This window comes from Melanerpes formicivorus, unplaced genomic scaffold, assembly GCF_026170545.1.
Source record: "Melanerpes formicivorus ecotype bairdi unplaced genomic scaffold, bMelFor1.0.p_v2 SCAF_57, whole genome shotgun sequence".
Taxonomy (NCBI): domain Eukaryota; kingdom Metazoa; phylum Chordata; class Aves; order Piciformes; family Picidae; genus Melanerpes; species Melanerpes formicivorus.
The window spans coordinates 1,365,539-1,385,150 of record NW_027142409.1 but is presented as its reverse complement, the minus strand read 5'-3'; positions in this window follow the sequence as shown (position 1 = coordinate 1,385,150).

Sequence of the window (19,612 nt, the reverse complement as noted above, 5' to 3'; positions counted from 1 at the left end):
ATTGAGACTCAGGGGTGACCTTATCACTCTCTACAACTACCTGAAGGGAGGTTATAGACAGGCTGATGATGGTCTCTTCTCCCAGGCACCCAGTACCAGAACAAGAGGACACAGTCTCAGGCTGCGCCAGGGGAGGTTCAGGTTGGATGTTAGGAAGAAGTTCTATACAGAAAGAGTGATTGCGCTATGGAATGGGTTGCCCGGGGAGGTGGTGGAGTCGCCGTCATTGAAGGTGTTCAGAAAGAGACTTGATGGGGTGCTTGGTGCCATGGGTTAGCTGTTTGGGTGGGTTGGATTGGTTGATGGGTTGGACACGATGATCTTGAAGGTCTCTTCCAACCTGGTTTGGTTTATTCTAATAAAGGTTTATTCTAGTATGAAATAAGGGGTGGCTCCTGTCGTAGTTTGGGCTGGGTGCCCTCTGCTACGGGGGTGTTTCCTGTGTCCAGAAGTCCAGCCCAGTGGGTGGACACAGGAAAATAGGTTGTTTCCTACCATGATCCCTTGCATCACTATAAGTTTCACGGCGGGGTCTGGCATTTCTTCTTTCCTTCCTCTTTGCCACCCAGTAACTGGGTGGCAAAGGCCACAGGGGGATGGGCAGTCTCAGATCTGAGCCTAGCCGTTGGGGCGGGGGGGGAAGGAGGAGCCCTGGGGTTTTGGGTGCACCCTCAGGTGGGGATGGGATCTCTCTGGGTCTGTTTAGGGGTTCTTCTTGTCACTGTGTTTCTAGTTCTTTGCACGCACTCACTGTTCTCTATTTAAACTTTCCATCACTTTTGCAATCTGTCTGAGTCGTTATTCCTGCGCGTGGTGGGGAGGGGGTTTGCCCCAACCCATTACACTGCTTCACACAGAGCTGACACTGTTTTATAATATATAAACATACTGTTGCTAAAACTTTAATGGGAATCATTACTGCTCTTTGAAAATTCTATGTATATGGATTATTAGGAAATAACTTAAGAACTTGGATAAAATCAGGGGATTTGGATGGGCTGTCAGTGACAACTTCTGTGCCTATAACTCCCACTAAATTAGTAATTTTCCACAGTTTATGTATACATTCCACTTCTCAACGTAATACAACACTGCAGGCAATGTGTTTCACAGGGCATATTTCACATCCTGCCTTTCTCAGTCACTCCAGGTCTGGTCTTGTGCTTCTCCAGGAATGTCATTGTTGCTCTGCAAGGAACCACTCGTATGCCATCATGGAGTGGATCATGCCTGCAGACCCAGCCAGCCCCCACAACCAGCCGGCCCCCTTGTCCTCAAATACTTGTTTGTTCTGCCATTCAGGGGGGGTTCTGCTTATTCCTGTTTCACATGAGTAAGGTGTAATTCCACTTTTAAAATAGAATAGAATAAATATATAGAATGTATAATATATATAAAAGACTAGAGTAGACTGGACTAGAATATATAGAATAGAATAAATAAATACCCACCTTGAAGACTTTATCAGTGGGTGATTTGCAAGTTTATGTTTTCATATTTTTAGATTTCACTCATTTTGCAATCAGCTCTATGTAATAAGAGCCAAAGTTGTAGCAAGGCAACAAATGCCACATAAATCCAGTTTTGCTCATTCACAATCACTTCAAATGGGTTCTTACTCTTCCTGTTGGACAGTATGGGGTGAAGCTCAGTGCATTGGAACTGAGCATTGTGAGAAACCATCTTGCCAGTTTATAGACGTATTTTAATACATGGTCTAAAATATTTATCTGCTACTAATCAACTTTCTGAGTCCTTCTTAGTTGTTGTTCTCAATTTAGGGCAGCACAGAACACATTTCACCTGTTTGGTGCCCTTTTTACAAGATGAGTTTATCTTATAAATAGGCCAGCCATATAACTAGGATAATTTTTGTTTTCAAAATAGCCAAAATATGTTATAAATGAGACAGTGCTGCTTGAAGGCACAGTCTCCTGGCTCATACTTGGAAGCTGCAGGCTGCCACTTCCTTTCCTGACTGTAAAACTGTATTTCATGTTCAGGTATTTTGTACAAACTCTCTTTGGAGCCGATGGAGGAAACAAACCTCTGGCTGCTGTGCAGCATTGCTGCTGCTAACAAGCCCCACCACAGACCTGGGGACCACTAATAAGCTGTCCCTATGAACTCACTACCCTTCTCACCTTGCAGATGAGGTTTTGGGGAGATGAGAAAGATGCTGACTTACCTGTGCCTTGGATAGGTCCTGTTACAAGTGATGATTCAGCAGACAGCTGCATCCACTGCTCATGGACATCAACATCTGCCTGAGTGAAATCTCCACGCAGCACCTGGGAAAGCTCATGATATGTCAGGGAGGAGACCTGTGCCAGAGCAACCTCCATGCCTCTGTCACTGCTTAGACAGCCAACCAAGAAAGAAACCATATTTGGAAACCACTCTTTGACCTTCCCATCCTGCCAAAATCACACAGGTTTGCCACTTCTGATCTATGAGTCATCACAGCCACAACCTAGTGTGCTACCTATGCATACACAATTACATCCTTATCTGGAGCACTAGAAGAACTGATTTGTTGTTGTTATAAATTATCTCTCAAAATTAAATTAAATTGAATTATATTTCTGTGAAGACACAGCAAATTTCAACTCATGAAATGTTCTCAACATAAAATGCCACCAGCATTCTCTAAGATGTAAGAAACCACACTGTGATTGAGAAACCTGTTCAGGACACTCCTGGAAAGGAAGCAAGGAGGAAAGTTATCAGCAGGACACAAGAGATTTCCTTAGCACTACACAAGAGATTTCAAATGGCCACCAAAGTGAAAATTGATGTCTGGAGCACTCACCAGTGCTGTCATTACCTACACATTCTTGGCAAAGGAGAAAGCTCAGGAAAAGTCACTATTGCAAAAGCAAGGCTCAAGTGGGAGAAAGCCGTACACACTTAGAGCACCCACCACAAAAATGCAGGATCAATAATTCTGTCTATTACAGTATAAGATGAGATCAATAGGGCTGGCTTTCATCCCACATAAATAGCAGTTTCTGTCGTTGCAGTCCTCTCGTGGCATGCTTTTAAGTAATTGCAAGCATTTCAAAGACTTCCATTTTCAGAAACGTTGCATAAATCATGCTGGGATTAGCAATGTTCTTTGAAACATTAAGGCGAAAACCTGAATAATCCTCCCCTTTAAGGGATTATCCATTCTTCATCCTTACACAAACTACAGGAGTGCATTAAGGAAAGAACATTTGGGATCAAGCTGTTGGGGTTACTAAACAGTGACTATTTTTGATTTTATACTTTGTCATGACTATCAGTGATCAAATAACTTTGCATCAGTGTGGATGATCTCAGGTAAATGTCCAAGTTCAACACTTGAACAACCTGAGCACAGTTTCTTTCTATTCAAGATGATAAATTTGGTTCTATAGTTTTCAATTAGTTGCTCACCATTGTGTTTAAGTGCTAGTGACAGAACTGGACAAGTAATCCATAGGGAATCATTTACTCAATTAATTCAGCCATTTTTCTGCTTGCTTATTGTTCATAAGGAGATTGTAATATTCTCACATTTGTGCCTTCTTTGGATGTATTAATCAAATAAGCTCATCAAATTACTGTCTGCTTATAGTCCCTGCCTTGGTCCCACTGGAGCAAGGCACAGGATGAATTCAGGTGCACACTGCAATTGCTGGAGAACATAAAACATAAAGATGAGGAACCCTTGTCTCAGAGAAAGGATGATTAGAAGAGAAGTGATTTAGGTAAGCAAAATAATACAAGGCTAAAGTGAAGAAAAGGGAAGGCAGTTATTTTTCCTCTCATAATACAAGAAAGAGAGGAGGCAGAAACTACACAATGTCAAAAAAAAATATGTTGGAACCAACTTAATAGGACAGTATCAGTGCCAAGAGTTTAGCACAACTGAAAAAAGGATTAGACATTTATATGGATATTGAGAATAACAGATCTGAGAATATGCTTTTAAAAGAAATATAAACCTTTTTGTTTCTGAGCATTGGCAAGTCTTGCAAGGTCAATTCCTTACAAGTGCTTGTATTTGAAATTCAGCATATGTTCATCTTGGTCTCCCATGGTCCAAGGACATAGCTTGCATGGTGTGTTACTCATTCTTGCTGGGATAGGTGGAGATTCAAATAAGGTGCACAGTTTATACACACAGCCATGTCACTTCATTTTTTACAGCACTATTTTCAGCAATATCACTTAGCTAAGTGTTCCTGGCAGTGAGGAAAGTAGCCAGATCATAATCTGGAGCACAGGATTTCACTGCACTTTCACTCTTTTTTCTAAGACATTTTTGGAGGTGCATTTTGGAGACTAACTCTTCTCCTCAGGCTTGCTCTGTGGCATCAGCTGTGGCTGCAGGGAAAGACAACGTCCCTTTGCAAAGGACTAGGGAGGGAGGAGGGCTGGCAAGGAGCAGTGCTTGAAAGACATGAAGACAAAGTAGGGAGCACCATCACCTTTCAACCTTAGTCTTCTCTCAGCACCTAGATTCTGTATCAGATACATGGAGAGACAACTCAAAAAGGTACTTCAGATTCATGACCCTTGTAGAATTTTTCTTCTCTTCTTCATAACTAGCAGGACATTTTATGATACGTGATTTGTAAGAAAATAGGCATTTAATCAGCTTAGATATTAAATAGGCTCTGACACAAGAGCCTGGACAATGACTGTACAGTTCCAGTTCCCTCCAGACCTGCTATGAAAAATCATTTCATGTTCTGTAATGAGAACAGTAAATTACAGAAAGCACATCGGGCAAAATGGCCATTAATCTCCTGCACTCCCCACTGAGACCCCCACTAATTAGAAAGGTGAAAAAGGCTTTTCCTGGAGCAAAGCCCAACTCCTGCCTGTGTCACCATTTCACAAGGCTGCTTGGTGGTTTGGGGTTCTGGGTTTCCATTTCTCCAGTGTATTTCCATCCACACTACTAAGGCTGAACCCAGCCATGTTCATGTTAGGTGAGGCCAGCCAAGGTTATGGCTCAGGATTCCTCAAGGATCTCCTGTTCTGATTTCACTATAAATAAGTGAGCAACATTGCAGGTGCAAAGGTCCTAGCCATCTGGACTGCAAAGCACAATTCTGACTAAGCTGCTTCTGTCTCAACTATTTTATCTAATATATCCTGTTCAGTGCCCCTGGTACCCACACATACCCACTGAGTCCCAGGTGCATCTGAGACCAAATGGCATAGCCTGATGTCATCCATATTTTTAAACTATCCTGGCCCTCCAAAACTTGAGGTTGCCTTCAGGCAATCCCAGTGGAATGGCCCCTTATTGGCTCCTGGCCTAAGCCTGAAGTCCTTGAGTTGCTGTCAAGGAGCCAATGTAACCAAGCAGTGGCTACTACAGGGCAGATTCCCAGGGAAAAAAAAGGGGATTATAAAGGCGACTGCCTGGCTCCAATGGTCAGCTGGATGACATATGGGAAGGAAAAGCCTCATTTTGAAAGTTCCCATTTTCACTGGGGCAAGGAGCACAGTTTGTTCTGGTTTGTTTCTAAAAAAAAAGCAGAGCTGACAAAATTATTTAGGAGCCAGTGATTTTCAAGTCTGTTTGCTACAACATATTCTGGCTGGTCTGTCCCACCTGAGACTGTCTAACAGTTTATATTGGTACATTTCAAATGCCATCCACCTGTGGAAACTGAAAAGCAATCCCATAAAATTTAACCCAGCCTTTGACCATCAAGTAAAGTATCAAGTCACCAGCAGGGAGGACACATCCTTCCTGTTAGTGCAAGAGAGTATCCATTTTCTCCATCAGCCTCTTGGTGCACAAACAATCACCAGGAACTGATCTCTCAAATATCTTGCAAAGGGCATTCTAGACAGTAATGAAGTTTCAGGGACATCCAAATATCACTCCTATAATAATGTCAGTCAGCTCAGTTATGTTTAAATAGTATCATCCGCACAAAGAATGGAAACAGAACATTTCTACCCCTTTCTTCCCCCTCTTTTTAATATTTCTTTTCCCTGTTAAAAAGGAGCTGGTACATAAGGTTTTCCTGTTCTTTCTTTGTTTAAATAATATTACTGCATTTTGTGGCACACAGCTCCTGCTAGGTCTCCCATCAGTGTCAGAGAGGGAAAGAATCCAGAGAGCAAAGACATTATTAGGAAGATGGCTTGAAGGCTCTTGACAAAACAGTGCAAATGAGGTAATGCTGAAAGCAAAGACTCCAGAACAGGAGCAGACAGGAAATGGGACTGTGGCATATAAGCATGTCGTGGGTTTGGGATAAAGGCCCAGCCTTCTTCCCCCAAAAAGTGAAGGAAAAAAATGACCACAGGTAACCACAGCCGGATGAGAAAATAGGGATGCTGTATTTACAAGCAGGTTTAGGGACTGCAGGGTATATATACACAATTTACAGTATTTACAATATATACACAGAAATATACAGCAAAGTAATAGAGGAACGAAATTCCCATCCCCCTACTGGAGGAGGGATCCCCCCCCCCCCGTACCCCCTTCTCTCCCCTTTTTCCCCAGAGAGGGTTAGAAAGAGAGGAAAGGAGCAGTTGTTAATTAAAAGCAGTTATAAATTAGAGCAAAATGTTAGTAGGTTTGCAGGCCTCACGCTTATCAGCCCAAGGTCAGTCTGGCAGAGAGCCTAGAAGCCACAAGCTGCGAAAAGGAAGGAGGGAAAGTGAACTGAGGAAAGTCTCAGCTGGGCTCAAAACTTAAAGCTGCACTCTACCAATCCACCAACGAAATTAGTTTAGACCTGTCCTTTGTTTACAAAACATTCAGCCATAGTCCCCCTTTCTTAAAGGGACAGCCTCAAATGGTCACAGTCCACCCCTTCTAAACAATTTCATTGGCTGTTCATACTGTCCATCCAATCTAAGACAATATTTACAGTTCGTAAGTAAAGTTCATAGTCCATTCCAGCTATACTCAGATGTAGATGATTCAAAACTCCAAGAAAATCAGGAAATGAGAAAAATGGAAAACAGTCTATTTCTTCTCCGATGAAGCGAAGAAAAGGGAAACAGGGATTCTCAGGGTCTCTTAGTTGACTCAGGGCTCTCAGGGTTCTCAGGGTTCGTGCACCATAGATTCCTCATAGATTCTTCCTTTGGACGTGATGTAGCTGTACAACAGTTTGAAATTAAACTCTTTCAGCTAAAGTTAAATTTCTTTGTGGAATACGCTGAATTTCACCATTCTCTTGCATTACCCAATAAGTGTGACCCGGACCTTCGGCTGAAACCACCCCTCGGACAGGTTTAGCCTCTCCTGAGGGTGAAAATACCCAAACAGTTTTACCTAACAGATTCTTTTCTCTAACAACAGGAACTCTATCGCCTTCTACTTTCTGTAGCAGATCTGAATGTGCAGGTCCAGCTCGGTTCACTGAACCTCTACTATTTACCAGCCAGGTTGCTTGTACTAAATGTTTTTCTCAGTTTTTCAAAGATCCACCCCCCATGGCTTTAAGAGTGGTCTTCAACAAACCGTTGTAGTGTTCAATCTTCCCTGAACCTTGTGCGTAGTAAGGAATATGGAATATCCACCAATACCGTGCTCTTTTGCCCAGTTCTTGACAAGGTTGTTCTTGAAATGAGTTCCGTTGTCTGACTCAATCCTCTCTGGAGTTCTGTGTCTCCACAGGATTTGTCTCTCCAGACCGAGAATGGTGTTGCGTGCAGTTGCATGTGGAACTGGATAAGTTTCCAACCATCCAGTGTTTGCCTCTACCATAGTAAGCACGTATTGCTTACCAGAACGAGAACGTGGTAGAGTGATGTAGTCAATCTGCCAAGCTTCACCATACTTGTACTTGGACCATCTGTCACCATACCACAAGGGCTTAATTCGCTTTGCCTGCTTAGTAGCAGCACAAATCTCACAGTCATGGATGACTGGTGTGATAGCATCTATGGAAATGTCTATGGATCTGTCACGAGCCCATTGGTATGTTGCATCTCTGCCTTGATGTCCTGACGAATCATGAGCCCACCGAGCCAAGAATATCTCACCTCGGTGTTTCCAGTCAAGATCAAGATTAGAGTCCATGTCTACTTGAGAAACTCTTGCAGCTAGATCTGCCTGATGGTTGTGTTGCTGTTCCTCAGTAGCTTTGCTCTTAGGAATGTGAGCATCAGTGTGTCAACACCTTCACTTGAATTCTCTCGATTCGATCAGCAATGTCCTGCCACAGTTCAGCTTCCCAAATGGGCTTTCCTTTCCTCTGCCAACCACTCTTCTTCCAGTTCTTTAGCCAACCCCATAGAGCATTGGCCACCATCCATGAGTCGGTGTAGAGATAAAGCTTTGGCCATCTCTCACGTTCAGCCACGTCGAGAGCTAGCTGGACAGCTTTTACCTCGGCGAACTGACTGGATTCACCTTCTCCATCCTTCATCTCTGCAACTCGGCGTGTTGGACTCCACACTGCAGACTTCCACCATCGCTTGTTTCCAACAAGACGACAGGAACTGTCTGTGAACAAAGCATATTTCTTTTCATCATCAGAAAGGCCATTGTAAGGAGAAGCTTCCTCAGCACGAGTTACTTTCTCCTCTGGAGGTTTAGCACAGTTAGCACCTTCAGGCCAACTTGAGATCACCTCCACTAGACCAGGCCTTTCAAGATTTCCCATTCGAGCTCTCTGTGTTATCAGCGCCATGCACTTAGACCATGTTGAGTCTGTGGCATGATGTGTTGTGGAGCCTTTGCCTTTGAACATCCAATACAAAACTGGTAGTCTGGGAGCTAAGAGAAGCTGTGTTTCAGTTCCAATCACTTCAGAAGATGCTTTTACTCCTTCATAGGCAGCTAAAATCTCTTTTTCTGTTGGAGTATAATTAGCCTCTGAACCTCTGTAACCTCGACTCCAGAAACCAAGAGGTCGTCCTCGTGTCTCACCTGGAGCTTTTTGCCACAAGCACCAGGTTGGACCATTGTCACTTGCAGCTGTGTACAACATGTTCTTAATGTCTGGACCATCTCGGACAGGTCCCAGACCCACAGCTAGAACTACCTTATTCACAAGTCCATGGGACCGGATGGGATCCATCCTAGGGTGCTGAGAGTGTTGGCAGATGTGCGAGCTAGGCCACACTCCATCATTTTCCTCCAGTCCTGGCTCACCGGTGAGGTCCCAGATGACTGGAAACTGGCCAACGTGGTCCCCATCCACAAGAAGGGTCGGATGGAGGAACCTGGAAACTACAGGCCGGTCAGCCTGACCTCAGTGCCAGGGAAAGTGATGGAGCAGATTATCCTGGCGGCAATAACTGCGCACCTGAAGGATGGCCAAGGGCTCAGGTCCAGCCAACATGGATTCAGGAAGGGCAGATCCTGCCTCTCCAACCTGATCTCTTTCTATGATCAGGTGACCTGCCTGGTGGATGTGGGGAGGCCTGTGGATGTGGTCTACCTAGACTTCAGCAAGGCCTTTGACACCGTCCCCTTGAGCGTGTCCAGAGAAGGGCAACAAGGCTGGTGAGAGGCCTTGAACACAAGCCCTATGAGGAGAGGCTGAGGGAGCTGGGATTGTTTAGCCTGGAGAAGAGGAGGCTCAGGGGTGACCTCATTGCCCTCTACAACTACCTGAGGGGTGGTTGTAGCCAGGAGGGGGTTGGCCTCTTCTCCCAGGCAACCAGCACCAGAACGAGGGGACACAGTCTCAAGCTGCGCCAGGGGGGGTTCAGACTCGAGGTGAGGAGGAAGTTCTTCACCGAGCGAGTCATTCATCATTGGAACGGGTTGCCCTGGGAGGTGGTTGAGTCATCGACCCTGGAGGCGTTCAAGGGGAGATTGGACGTGGCACTTGGTGCCATGGTCTAGTCATGAGGTCTGTGTTGATAGGTTGGACTCGATGACCCCCAAGGTCCTTTCCAACCTAAGTGATACTGTGATACTGTGATACCTCTTGCTTTATCTGGTCAAAGGCTGCTTGTTGTTCAGGTCCCCAGTGGAAATGGTTTCTCTTTCGAGTCACATCATACAGAGGTTTCACAATCTGACTGTATCCAGGAATGTGCAGTCTCCAAAATCCCACTATCGACAAGAAACTTAGGGTCTCTTGCTTGTTTGTGGGATTTGCCATGGTAGAGACTGCCACCGCCCTCCCAGAAACTGAATCTCTGTGGTAGGTCCTTTCACCTTGTCTCGCTTGATGGCAAAACCTGCATTCAGAAGAATGTCAATGATTTTGTTACCTTTCTTGAAGACTTCATCAGCAGTTTTACCCCAGACAATGATATCATCGATGAACTGGATGTGTTCTGGAGCACCACCTTTCTCCAGAGCATCTTGGATCACTGCATGACAGATGCTTGAGCTGTGGATCCAGCCCATTGGCAGTCTGTTGAAAGTGTACTGGATTCCTCTCCAGGTGAAAGCAAACTGAGGCCTGCATCCTCTGCTATAGGAATAGGGAAAAATGCATTAGCAATGTCTATGGTAGCATATCATTTGGCCTCTTTGGATTCCAGCTCATACTGTAGCTCCATCATGTCTGGTACTGCTGCACTCATAGGTGGCGTCACTTCATTCAGGGCTCGGTAGTCGACTGTCAGACGCCAGTCTCCATTCTGCTTCCGCACAGGCCACACTGGACTGTTGAAAGGTGAATGAGTTTTGATGACGACTTTCTGACTCTCCAACTGACGAATCAGATTCTGAATGGGGAACAAAGAGTCATGGTTGGTTCTGTATTGTCTGTGATGCACAGTCTGAGAAGCTACCGGCAATTTAATGTCTTGTATCTTGTGTTGTCCCACAACTGCAGATTCATCAGAAAGCTCAGGTCTAGCAGACAGCTTTCATTTTTGGTCATCAATTTCTACTGAAGCTGCTCCCAAAGCCCACTATTAACCTCTAGGGTCTTTGAAACGCCCTTCTCTCAGAAAATCAATTCCCAAAATACAAGGTGCGTCAGGTCCAGTCACAACGGTATGCTTCCTCCATTGTTTACCAGTTAAACTTATATTAACCACCACCTTAGTCAACTCTTGAAATCCACCAGTGACTCCCAAAATAGTGATAGACTCTGATCCCTGATAATTTGATGGCATTATGGTGCACTGAGCTCCTGTGTCAAACAAGGCCCTGTACTTCCGAAAATGTGAAGTGCCAGGCCACTGGATGTACACATCCCAATAGATTCTATTATCTCTGTTATCCCTCCCCTCCCCCTGGCAGGAGGCAGGTCACCCCTAGTTATGGGGAACATGCCCACATGTGCATTGAGCACAGTGTGCAGTGTTATAACTGGAGGCACTGTTGGAGCTACTAGACTTGTTCTGGGGAACTGTGGAACTAACAGCTACCCTTCTGGTATTGCTACCTCGGGTTCTGCCACTTTACAGTTCCCTTAGTCTCCTGAAAAGACTAGAAGTTGGTTGGCCATCCCAGCGGTTCATGTTCTCACCAAACTGATCGTGCAGAGTTATGCAAATAATCCTACGTGACTGCCTTGGTGGTCTGTTTTGGTTTGATCTGTTTTGGAATGACCTCTTTGGAGGACGTCTATTCCTCACAGATGAAACCTGTATCCACCTGGAGGAAGAATTAGAGTTATCCTTTTGTGCCAATTGGTACTTGTGCCAATTGGTAATTGTTATTGGTGATTCCCTTCTGAGGGGAATGGGGGGCCCTATATGTCGGCCTGACCCATCTCATAGGAACTCTGTTGTCTGCCAGGAGCCCAAGTTAATGATGTTACCAGTAGGCTGCCTAGACTGGTGCAGCCCTCCGACTACTACCCTTTACTAGTTATGCAGTTAGGGAATGATGATGTTGCAACCAGAACTCCCAGGGCTATCAAAGATGACTTCAGGGCCCTGGGAGACCTGGTTGGGGGGTCAGGGGCACAAATAATTTTTTCATCAATACCCTTAACTGCAGGAGGGAATACCATAAGGAACAGGTCAGCAGCTATAGTTAAGAAGTGGCTTAGAGGCTGGTGTAGTCAAAAGAATTTTGGATTTTTTGATATTGGGAAACTTTCTACTGCACCAGGCCAGCTGGCAACAGATGGAGTACATCTGTCCCAGAGAAGGGGAAAGGTCACTGTATATGAGAACAGCCTGTCCCCCAAAGGTAAAAAGATCCTGGGAAGGGAATTGGCAGGTCTCATTGACAGGGCTTTAAACTAGTTTCGAAGGGTGAAGGGGCTGAAACTACTCCCCTCAGAAAAGAATCTGGGGGCGACAAGCTAGAGTTGGAGGTGACACCAGCAGCCCAGCTGAAGTGCATGTACACTAATGCACGAAGCATGGGTAACAAACAAGAGGAGCTGGAGGCCTTGATGCAGCAGGAAAGTTATGATGTAGTTGCCATCACAGAGACGTGGTGGGACGACTCACATGACTGGAGCGCTGCAATTGATGGCTAGAAGCTCTTCAGGAGGGACAGGCAAGGAAGAAGGGGTGGAGGGGTGGCCCTGTACATCAGGAAGGCACTAGATGCCATTGAGATGGAGATTAGGGATGATCGGGTTGAGTGCTTGTGGATAAGAATTAGAGGGAAGACCAGCAGGGCAGACACCCTGGTTGGAGTCTGGTATAGACCACCCAACCAGGAGGAAGATGTTGATGAAGGATTCTATAGGCAGCTTAAGGCTGTCTCAAGATCTCCGGACCTTGTTCTCATGGGTGACTTCAACCTGCCCGACATCTGCTGGGATCTCAACACAGCAGAGAGGAGACATTCTAGGAGGTAATTAGAATGCATGGAGGACAGCTTCTTATCCCAGGTGCTGCGAGAGCCTACCAGGGGCAAGGCTATGCTTGACCTCCTCTTCACCAACAGGGAAGGGCTGGTGGGTGATGTGGTGGTCGGAGGGTGTTTGGGGTCCGGTGACCACGAGATAATTGAATTTTCGGTTTTTGGTCAAGGTAAGAGGGGCAGCAAGAAGACCTCCACTCTGGACTTCCGGAGGCAAGACTTCGGGTTACTCAAGGAACTAATTCAGAGGGTTCCTTGGGATAAAGCCCTTAATAATAAAGGGGTCCAGGAGAACTGGACCTACTTCAAGGAAGAATTGTTGAAGGCTCAGGGACAGGCTGTGCCAATGTGCCGGAAGATGAGCCACCAGGGCAGACGGCCAGCCTGGGTGGTTAATGAACTCTTAATGGAACTAAGGGAAAAAAAGAGGGTGTATCACCTTTGGAAGAGAGGGAAGGCAACCCACGGAATGTTTAAGGATGTTGCTAGGTCTTGTAGGAAGAAAATTAGGGAGGCAAAAGCACACTTGGAGCTTAAACTGGCCTCTGCTGTGAAGGACAACAAAAAGTCCTTCTATAAATACATTAATAGCAAGAGGAAGGGAAATGACAACCCCCACTCCTTGATTGATATGGAGGGAAATGTTGTAACAAGGGATGAGGAAAAGGCAGAGATACTTAACACCTTCTTTGCCTCAATTTTTACTAAAAGGAACAGAACGTCTTCCTGACAGCTGGCCTCCAGAGCTGGCAGAAGGAGCCAGGGAACTGCACAGTTTCCCTATGTTCCATGAGGAGGTGATTGGAACTCTCCTTAGCAGCTTGGATCCCCACAAGTCCATGGGACCAGATGGGATCCATCCTAGGGTGCTGAGAGAGCTGGCAGATGAGTTGTCCAAGCCACTATCCATCATTTTCCAGCAGTCCTGCCTCACTGCAGAGGTCCCAGAGGACTGGAAGCTGGCCAATGTGGTGCCCATCCATAAGAAGGGTTGGTTGGATGAGCCAGGGAATTACAGGCCTGTCAGCCTGACCTCAATGCCAGGCAAGATCATTGAACAGGTCATCCTGAGTGCAATAACACAGCACTTACAGGATGGCCAAGGGATCAGGCCTAGCCAGCATGGATTTAGGAAGGGCAGGTCCTGCCTGACCAACCTGATCTCCTTCTATGATCAGGTGACCCGCCTGGTGGATGTGGGGAGGACTGTGGATGTAGTCTACCTGGACCTCAGCAAGGCCTTTGACACTGTCCCCCATAGCAAACTCCTGGCCAAGCTGTCAGCCCATGGCTTGTACAGGAGCACACTGCGATGGGTTAGGAACTGGCTGGATGGCCTAGCCCAGAGAGTGGTGGTGAGTGGTGCCACATCCAGCTGGCGGCCAGTCACTAGTGGTGTCCCCCAGGGATCAGTGCTGGGCCCCATCCTCTTTAACATCTTTATTGATGATCTGGATGAGGGCATAGAGTCCATCATCAGTAAATTTGCTGATGACACCATCTGGGGGCAGAAGTTGATCTGCTGGAGGGTTGAGAGGCTCTGCAGAGGGACCTCGACAGGCTGGACAGATGGGCAGAATCCAATGGCATGAGATTTAACACATCCAAGTGCCGGGTTCTGCACATTGGCCACAACAACCCCATGCAGAGGTACAGGCTGGGGTCAGAGTGGCTGGAGAGCAGCCAGGCAGAGAGGGACCTGGGGGTACTGGTCGATGGTAGGCTGAACATGAGCCTGCAGTGTGCCCAGGCAGCCAAGAGGGCCAATGGCATCCTGGCCTGCATCAGGAACAGTGTGGCCAGCAGGAGCAGGGAGGTCATTCTGCCCCTGTACACTGCACTGGTTAGGCCACACCTCGAGTACTGTGTCCAGTTCTGGGCCCCTCAGTTTAGGAAGGATGTTGACTTGCTGGAACGAGTCCAGAGAAGAGCAACAAAGTTGGTGAGGGGCTTGGAACACAAGCCCTATGAGGAGAGGCTGAGGGAGCTGGGGCTGCTCAGCCTGGAGAAGAGGAGACTCGGGGGTGACCTTATCACTCTCTACAACTACCTGAAGGGAGGTTGTAGACAGGCGGATGATGGTCTCTTCTCCCAGGCAGCCAGTACCAGAACAAGAGGACACAGTCTCAGGCTGCGCCAGGGGAGGTTCAGGTTGGATATTAGGAAGAAGTTCTACACAGAGAGAGTGATTGCCCATTGGAATGGGCTGCCCAAGGAGGTGGTGGAGTCGCCATCATTGGAGGTGTTCAGGAGAAGACTTGATGGGGTACTTGGTGCCATGGGTTAGCTGTTTGGGTGGGTTGGATTGGTTGATGGGTTGGACGCGATGATCTTGAAGGTCTCTTCCAACCTGGTTTGGTTTATTCTATTCTATATAAAGGTATATGGAATCTTTCAGCTCTTTCATGCAATTCTCAATTTTTCCAGACAGAGTTTCAATGGCTGAAACCAAGGAGACACGTGTCATGCTATCCTCCAATTGCCTCATTTGATCAGTGAATTGGCCAACCGTAGGAGAAGCTCCACCATAACTTCTTGACACAATTCTGCTTGCCAGAATGTTTGCATAAGTAGAAGGAGCAAGCTTGATGGTCTTTTTAGCAAGACCAATACCCACAGGAATGTCATCAGGATTCAGAGTTTCATGTTTACCATAGAGTATCTCTCTAACAGCAAATTCTCTCAGGCGCTTAATTCCCTCATCTATGGTAGTCCAGGGTTTAGGATTCCATGGAAGGTCATCTCGGGAAGGGTATCTCAGGGCAACTGCCATTAAAAGGCGTATCCACAGATTAACCTTACCAAGAGCCTTGCCTAGGTGTCTATCTATTCCATTATCCCTCGAGAGAGTTCCTAACTGAGCTGCTGACTTGTCTCCAACCATTAGAGCTGGAGCACCTGTATCATAACATCTACTAAGCTAAGCTAGAATTGGCTCCTTATCTGCTCTGGTGTAATCTTTACAGACATTTCTAAGCTCTTCGCAAGGTGAAGAACATACGGAAATATCATCTCCCTCCTCCTTTGCCTCCTCTTCCTCAACTTGTTGTCCAAATAATCCTGCTGTCACTCTCCTAAGGATCTCTTTAAGCTGAGAACCACCACTGCTAGCTGCTGTCCTAGCTGCATCTCTATCCTGTTTTGATCTCACTAACTCCGCTAGGTCTTTAAAACAAACCTTCTCTTCCTCCTCAGCAGGATCTTTTTTAGTCCCTCACCAGGATCAGTCTCCTGCTCTTCTTTCCCATTAGCTCCTGGATCAGCTTTGGCCTTTCCACTTCCGGTCTTTAACACTGCTACTTGCTTAATTGGAGATGTGTTGTTTTTTTCCTTCCTCTTTGTGGGGGAGAGAAGAATAGGCCTTCTCTCTCAAACCCACCACAGCTGAGAAGCACCACTGCTAGCACTGTCCCTTTCTTAAAGGCATGGCCTCAAACGGTCACAGGACTACATGATTTTTCAAGGTCCCTTCCAGCCTTCTGAATCCCAGAATCCCTGAATCCCTTCTGTGATTCTGTGATGATGTGATGTTCTCTTGCAGTTTCCCTGATTGTTGATTAATAGCATAAATTGCAGTCCCAGGCAAAAATCCTAGCCACATCTGACCTTAGTGAATTTCTGTCTTTGATTCAAGAAAAGATAGAATTTCAATTCCATTGATTCATGTGGATTCATACTGCTTTTATTGTCTTGGAAAATATAAGTTTCACATCATAACTACTGGTGTAAATCATAAAAGAGAAATGTTTTTTTGTGTATGCTAGTCAGCGGCTTCAGTAGAAAAAAGCTTTCATCATCTCAGGCTGCGCCAGGGGAGGATTAGGTTGGATGTTAGGAAGAAGTTCTATACAGAGAGAGTGATTGCCCATTGAAATGGGCTGCCCGGGGAGGTGGTGGAGTCACCATCATTAGAGGTGTTCAGGAAGAGACTTGATGGGGTGCTTGGTGCCATGGTTTAGTTGTTTAGGTGGGTTGGATTGGTTGATGGGATGGACGCAATGATCTTGAAGGTCTCTTCCAACCTTTTTTTTTTTAATTTTATTATTATTATTATTATTATTATTATTATTATTATTATTATTATTATTATTATTATCATCCTGAAATCTGCCTGATAATTGCAATTAATAATGTGTATTCATCAAGAGAAGCAGCATGGGGGGGTCTACTCTTCTCCCATCCATTATGCACCCTTCCCCTTTGCTCTCACAGGGAATAGTAGCAGTAGAGCTTCATGGTGAATCCTTCTTTCAGGCTGACTATTGAGGGCCAAGGGGAGAAGCGAAAGAGCAATTTACCCAGATGAAGGTCTGGATCATGGAAACAGGATCCTGATAGAGCAGAAAAGCTATGGCTCCTACACAGAAACTTAGCAACTGAAACAGGCAGTCTGCTTTCAAGTTGCAATAAAATTTGTAATGCTCATTTTTTCCCTAGGACCTATATTTCTTCAGTTAGTGATGTATTATCACCTGGTGCTCTACAAGCACTGGATAGTACTGTATGTACATATGTGAGTAAGCTTTAAATCTGTAAAGGCTGTTCCAGAATATGTAATTAATCAACTGTCTTTTCAACAGAGGTCACAAAGCTCATTGCACAAAGCTCTTAGTTTGCTAAGTGAAACCACAGGGCTGTTCTTTTCCTCCAGCAAGCATTCCCCATTTAAGTGCTCACAGTCTGCCCAGCAAAAGAACATATTTCTTTTTTTCCTTTCTTTTCTTGGTATGTGGCAACCAAAAATCTTAGTATCATAGTATCATAGAAAATTCAGGGTTGGAAGGGACCACAAGGATCATCTAGTTCCAACCCCCCTGCCATGGGAAGGGACACCCCACGCTACATCAGGCCGGACAGAGACTCATCCAGCCTGCCCTTAAACACCTCCAGGGATGGGGCCTCGACCACCTCCCTGGACAACACATTCCAGGGTTTCACCACTCTCATGGTGAAGAACCTCCTCCTCACATCTAGCCTGAATCTCCCCACCTCCAGCTTCATTCCATTCCCCCTAGTCCTATCACTACCTGAGATCCTGAGAAGTCCTTCCCCAGCCTTCCTGTAGGCCCCCTTCAGATACTGGAAGGCCACAATTAGGTCACCTCGGAGCCTTCTCTTCTGCAGACTGAACAGCCCCAACTCCTTCAGTCTGTCCTCATAGGAGAGGTGCTCCAGCCCTCTGATCATCCTTGTGGCCCTTCTCTGGACACGTTCCAGCACCTCCACATCCCTCTTGGAATAGGGGCTCCAGAACTGGACACAGTACTCCAGGTGGGGTCTCACCAGGGCTGAGCAGAGGGGGAGAATCACCTCCCTCGACCTGCTAGCCACACTTCTTCTGACGCAGCCCAGGATCTGATTGGCTTTGCGGGCTGCAAGTGCACATTGAGAGCTCATGTTGAGCTTTTTGTCCACCAGCACCCCCAAGTCTCTCTCCTCAGGGCTGCTTTCCAGCCAGTTACTGCCCAGCCTGTATTTGTGCCTGGGATTGCCTCGACCCAGATGCAGGACCCTGCACTTGCTCTTATTGAACTTCATGAGGTTGGCTTGTGCCCACCTCTCCAGCCTGTCAAGGTCCCTCTGGATGGCCTCCCTTCCCTCCAGCGTGTCTGCTGCACCACACAGCTTGGTGTCATCAGCAAACTTGCTGAGGGTGCACTCAATGCCACTGTCCATGTCACTGACAAAGATGTTGAATAAGACAGGTCCCAGGACTGATCCCTGAGGGACTCCGTTTGTCACTGGCCTCCACTGGGACATGGAGCCATTGACAGCCACTCTTTGGGTGCGGCCATCAAGCCAGTTCCTTATCCATCTAGTGGTCCACCCATCAAACCCATGTGTCACCAGTTTGGAGATCAGGATGTGGGCGGAAGTGACGTTGCTCCGTTAATGGCCGATGGAGAAGAAGAAGGAGCAGAAGGAGTAGGCGCCATGTTGATACTGGCCGACGCCCTTGGCAGCTTGCCAGAATCAGCAAAGTCATTTAGAGCTGCTTTGCCAATTAACTTTTTAGCCCTCTTTTTAGCTGACACAGATTCTCCACATTCCTCGTCACTAGATGACTCTGGGACTGATCCAGATCTAGTTTTAATAACGAAACATGCCCTGGACACCTTCTTCTCCCGACGCCAGGAATACAGAGAATACACATTAGTTATCGCCAGCAGCGGAATTATAGACACCAAATAAATCACCTTTGGATCCCAGGCATCACCTAAAGTTACTCTCTCCTCAGGCGGAATCCTAAAACCCTTTATCTCAATTGGGAGAGTGGTGGAGGTAACATTTCTGTATCTCACTGGCCATAGGAAATCCATGCATTTTCCATACCATAATCTAACTCTATACATAACCCACATATAAATTGTCCGCACCAAATATTTACCCAGGGAATCCAAAATCAAACCCAAACAATATCTGTGAACCAGAGCCACAAAAATTGAAAAGAATAATCGCTCCACAAACCACAACACCTTCATGTTTGCTAATTCAGATAGAAAACACTAAATCAATCAAGTAATAAATTAAACTAATTATCTGCCGCACGTTGGGTAAGCCAAGAAAAAAAAATGTCGTAGGGTTGGAAGGGTAAGGCCCAAAAGCCTCCTCCCTCCCCCCTCTAAAGTAAAGGAAAAGAAAATTGGAGGGAAAGCGAAAAAAAAAACTCACAGCCGAATTAGCAAAGCAGTGGAGCTGTATATTTACAAAGCAATGTAGGATATGCAGGGGAATATATACAAATTTACAATATGTACAATATATACAAAGATATACAATAAAGTAACACAGAAACGAGAGTTCCCCCCCCTGCTGAGGGGGTTCCCCACCTCCGCTCTCCCCTCTCTTCCCCCTTTCCCCAGAGTAGGTTAGAAGAGAGAGAAAGAGAAAAAAAGGTTAGAAGCAGTTTGTGTT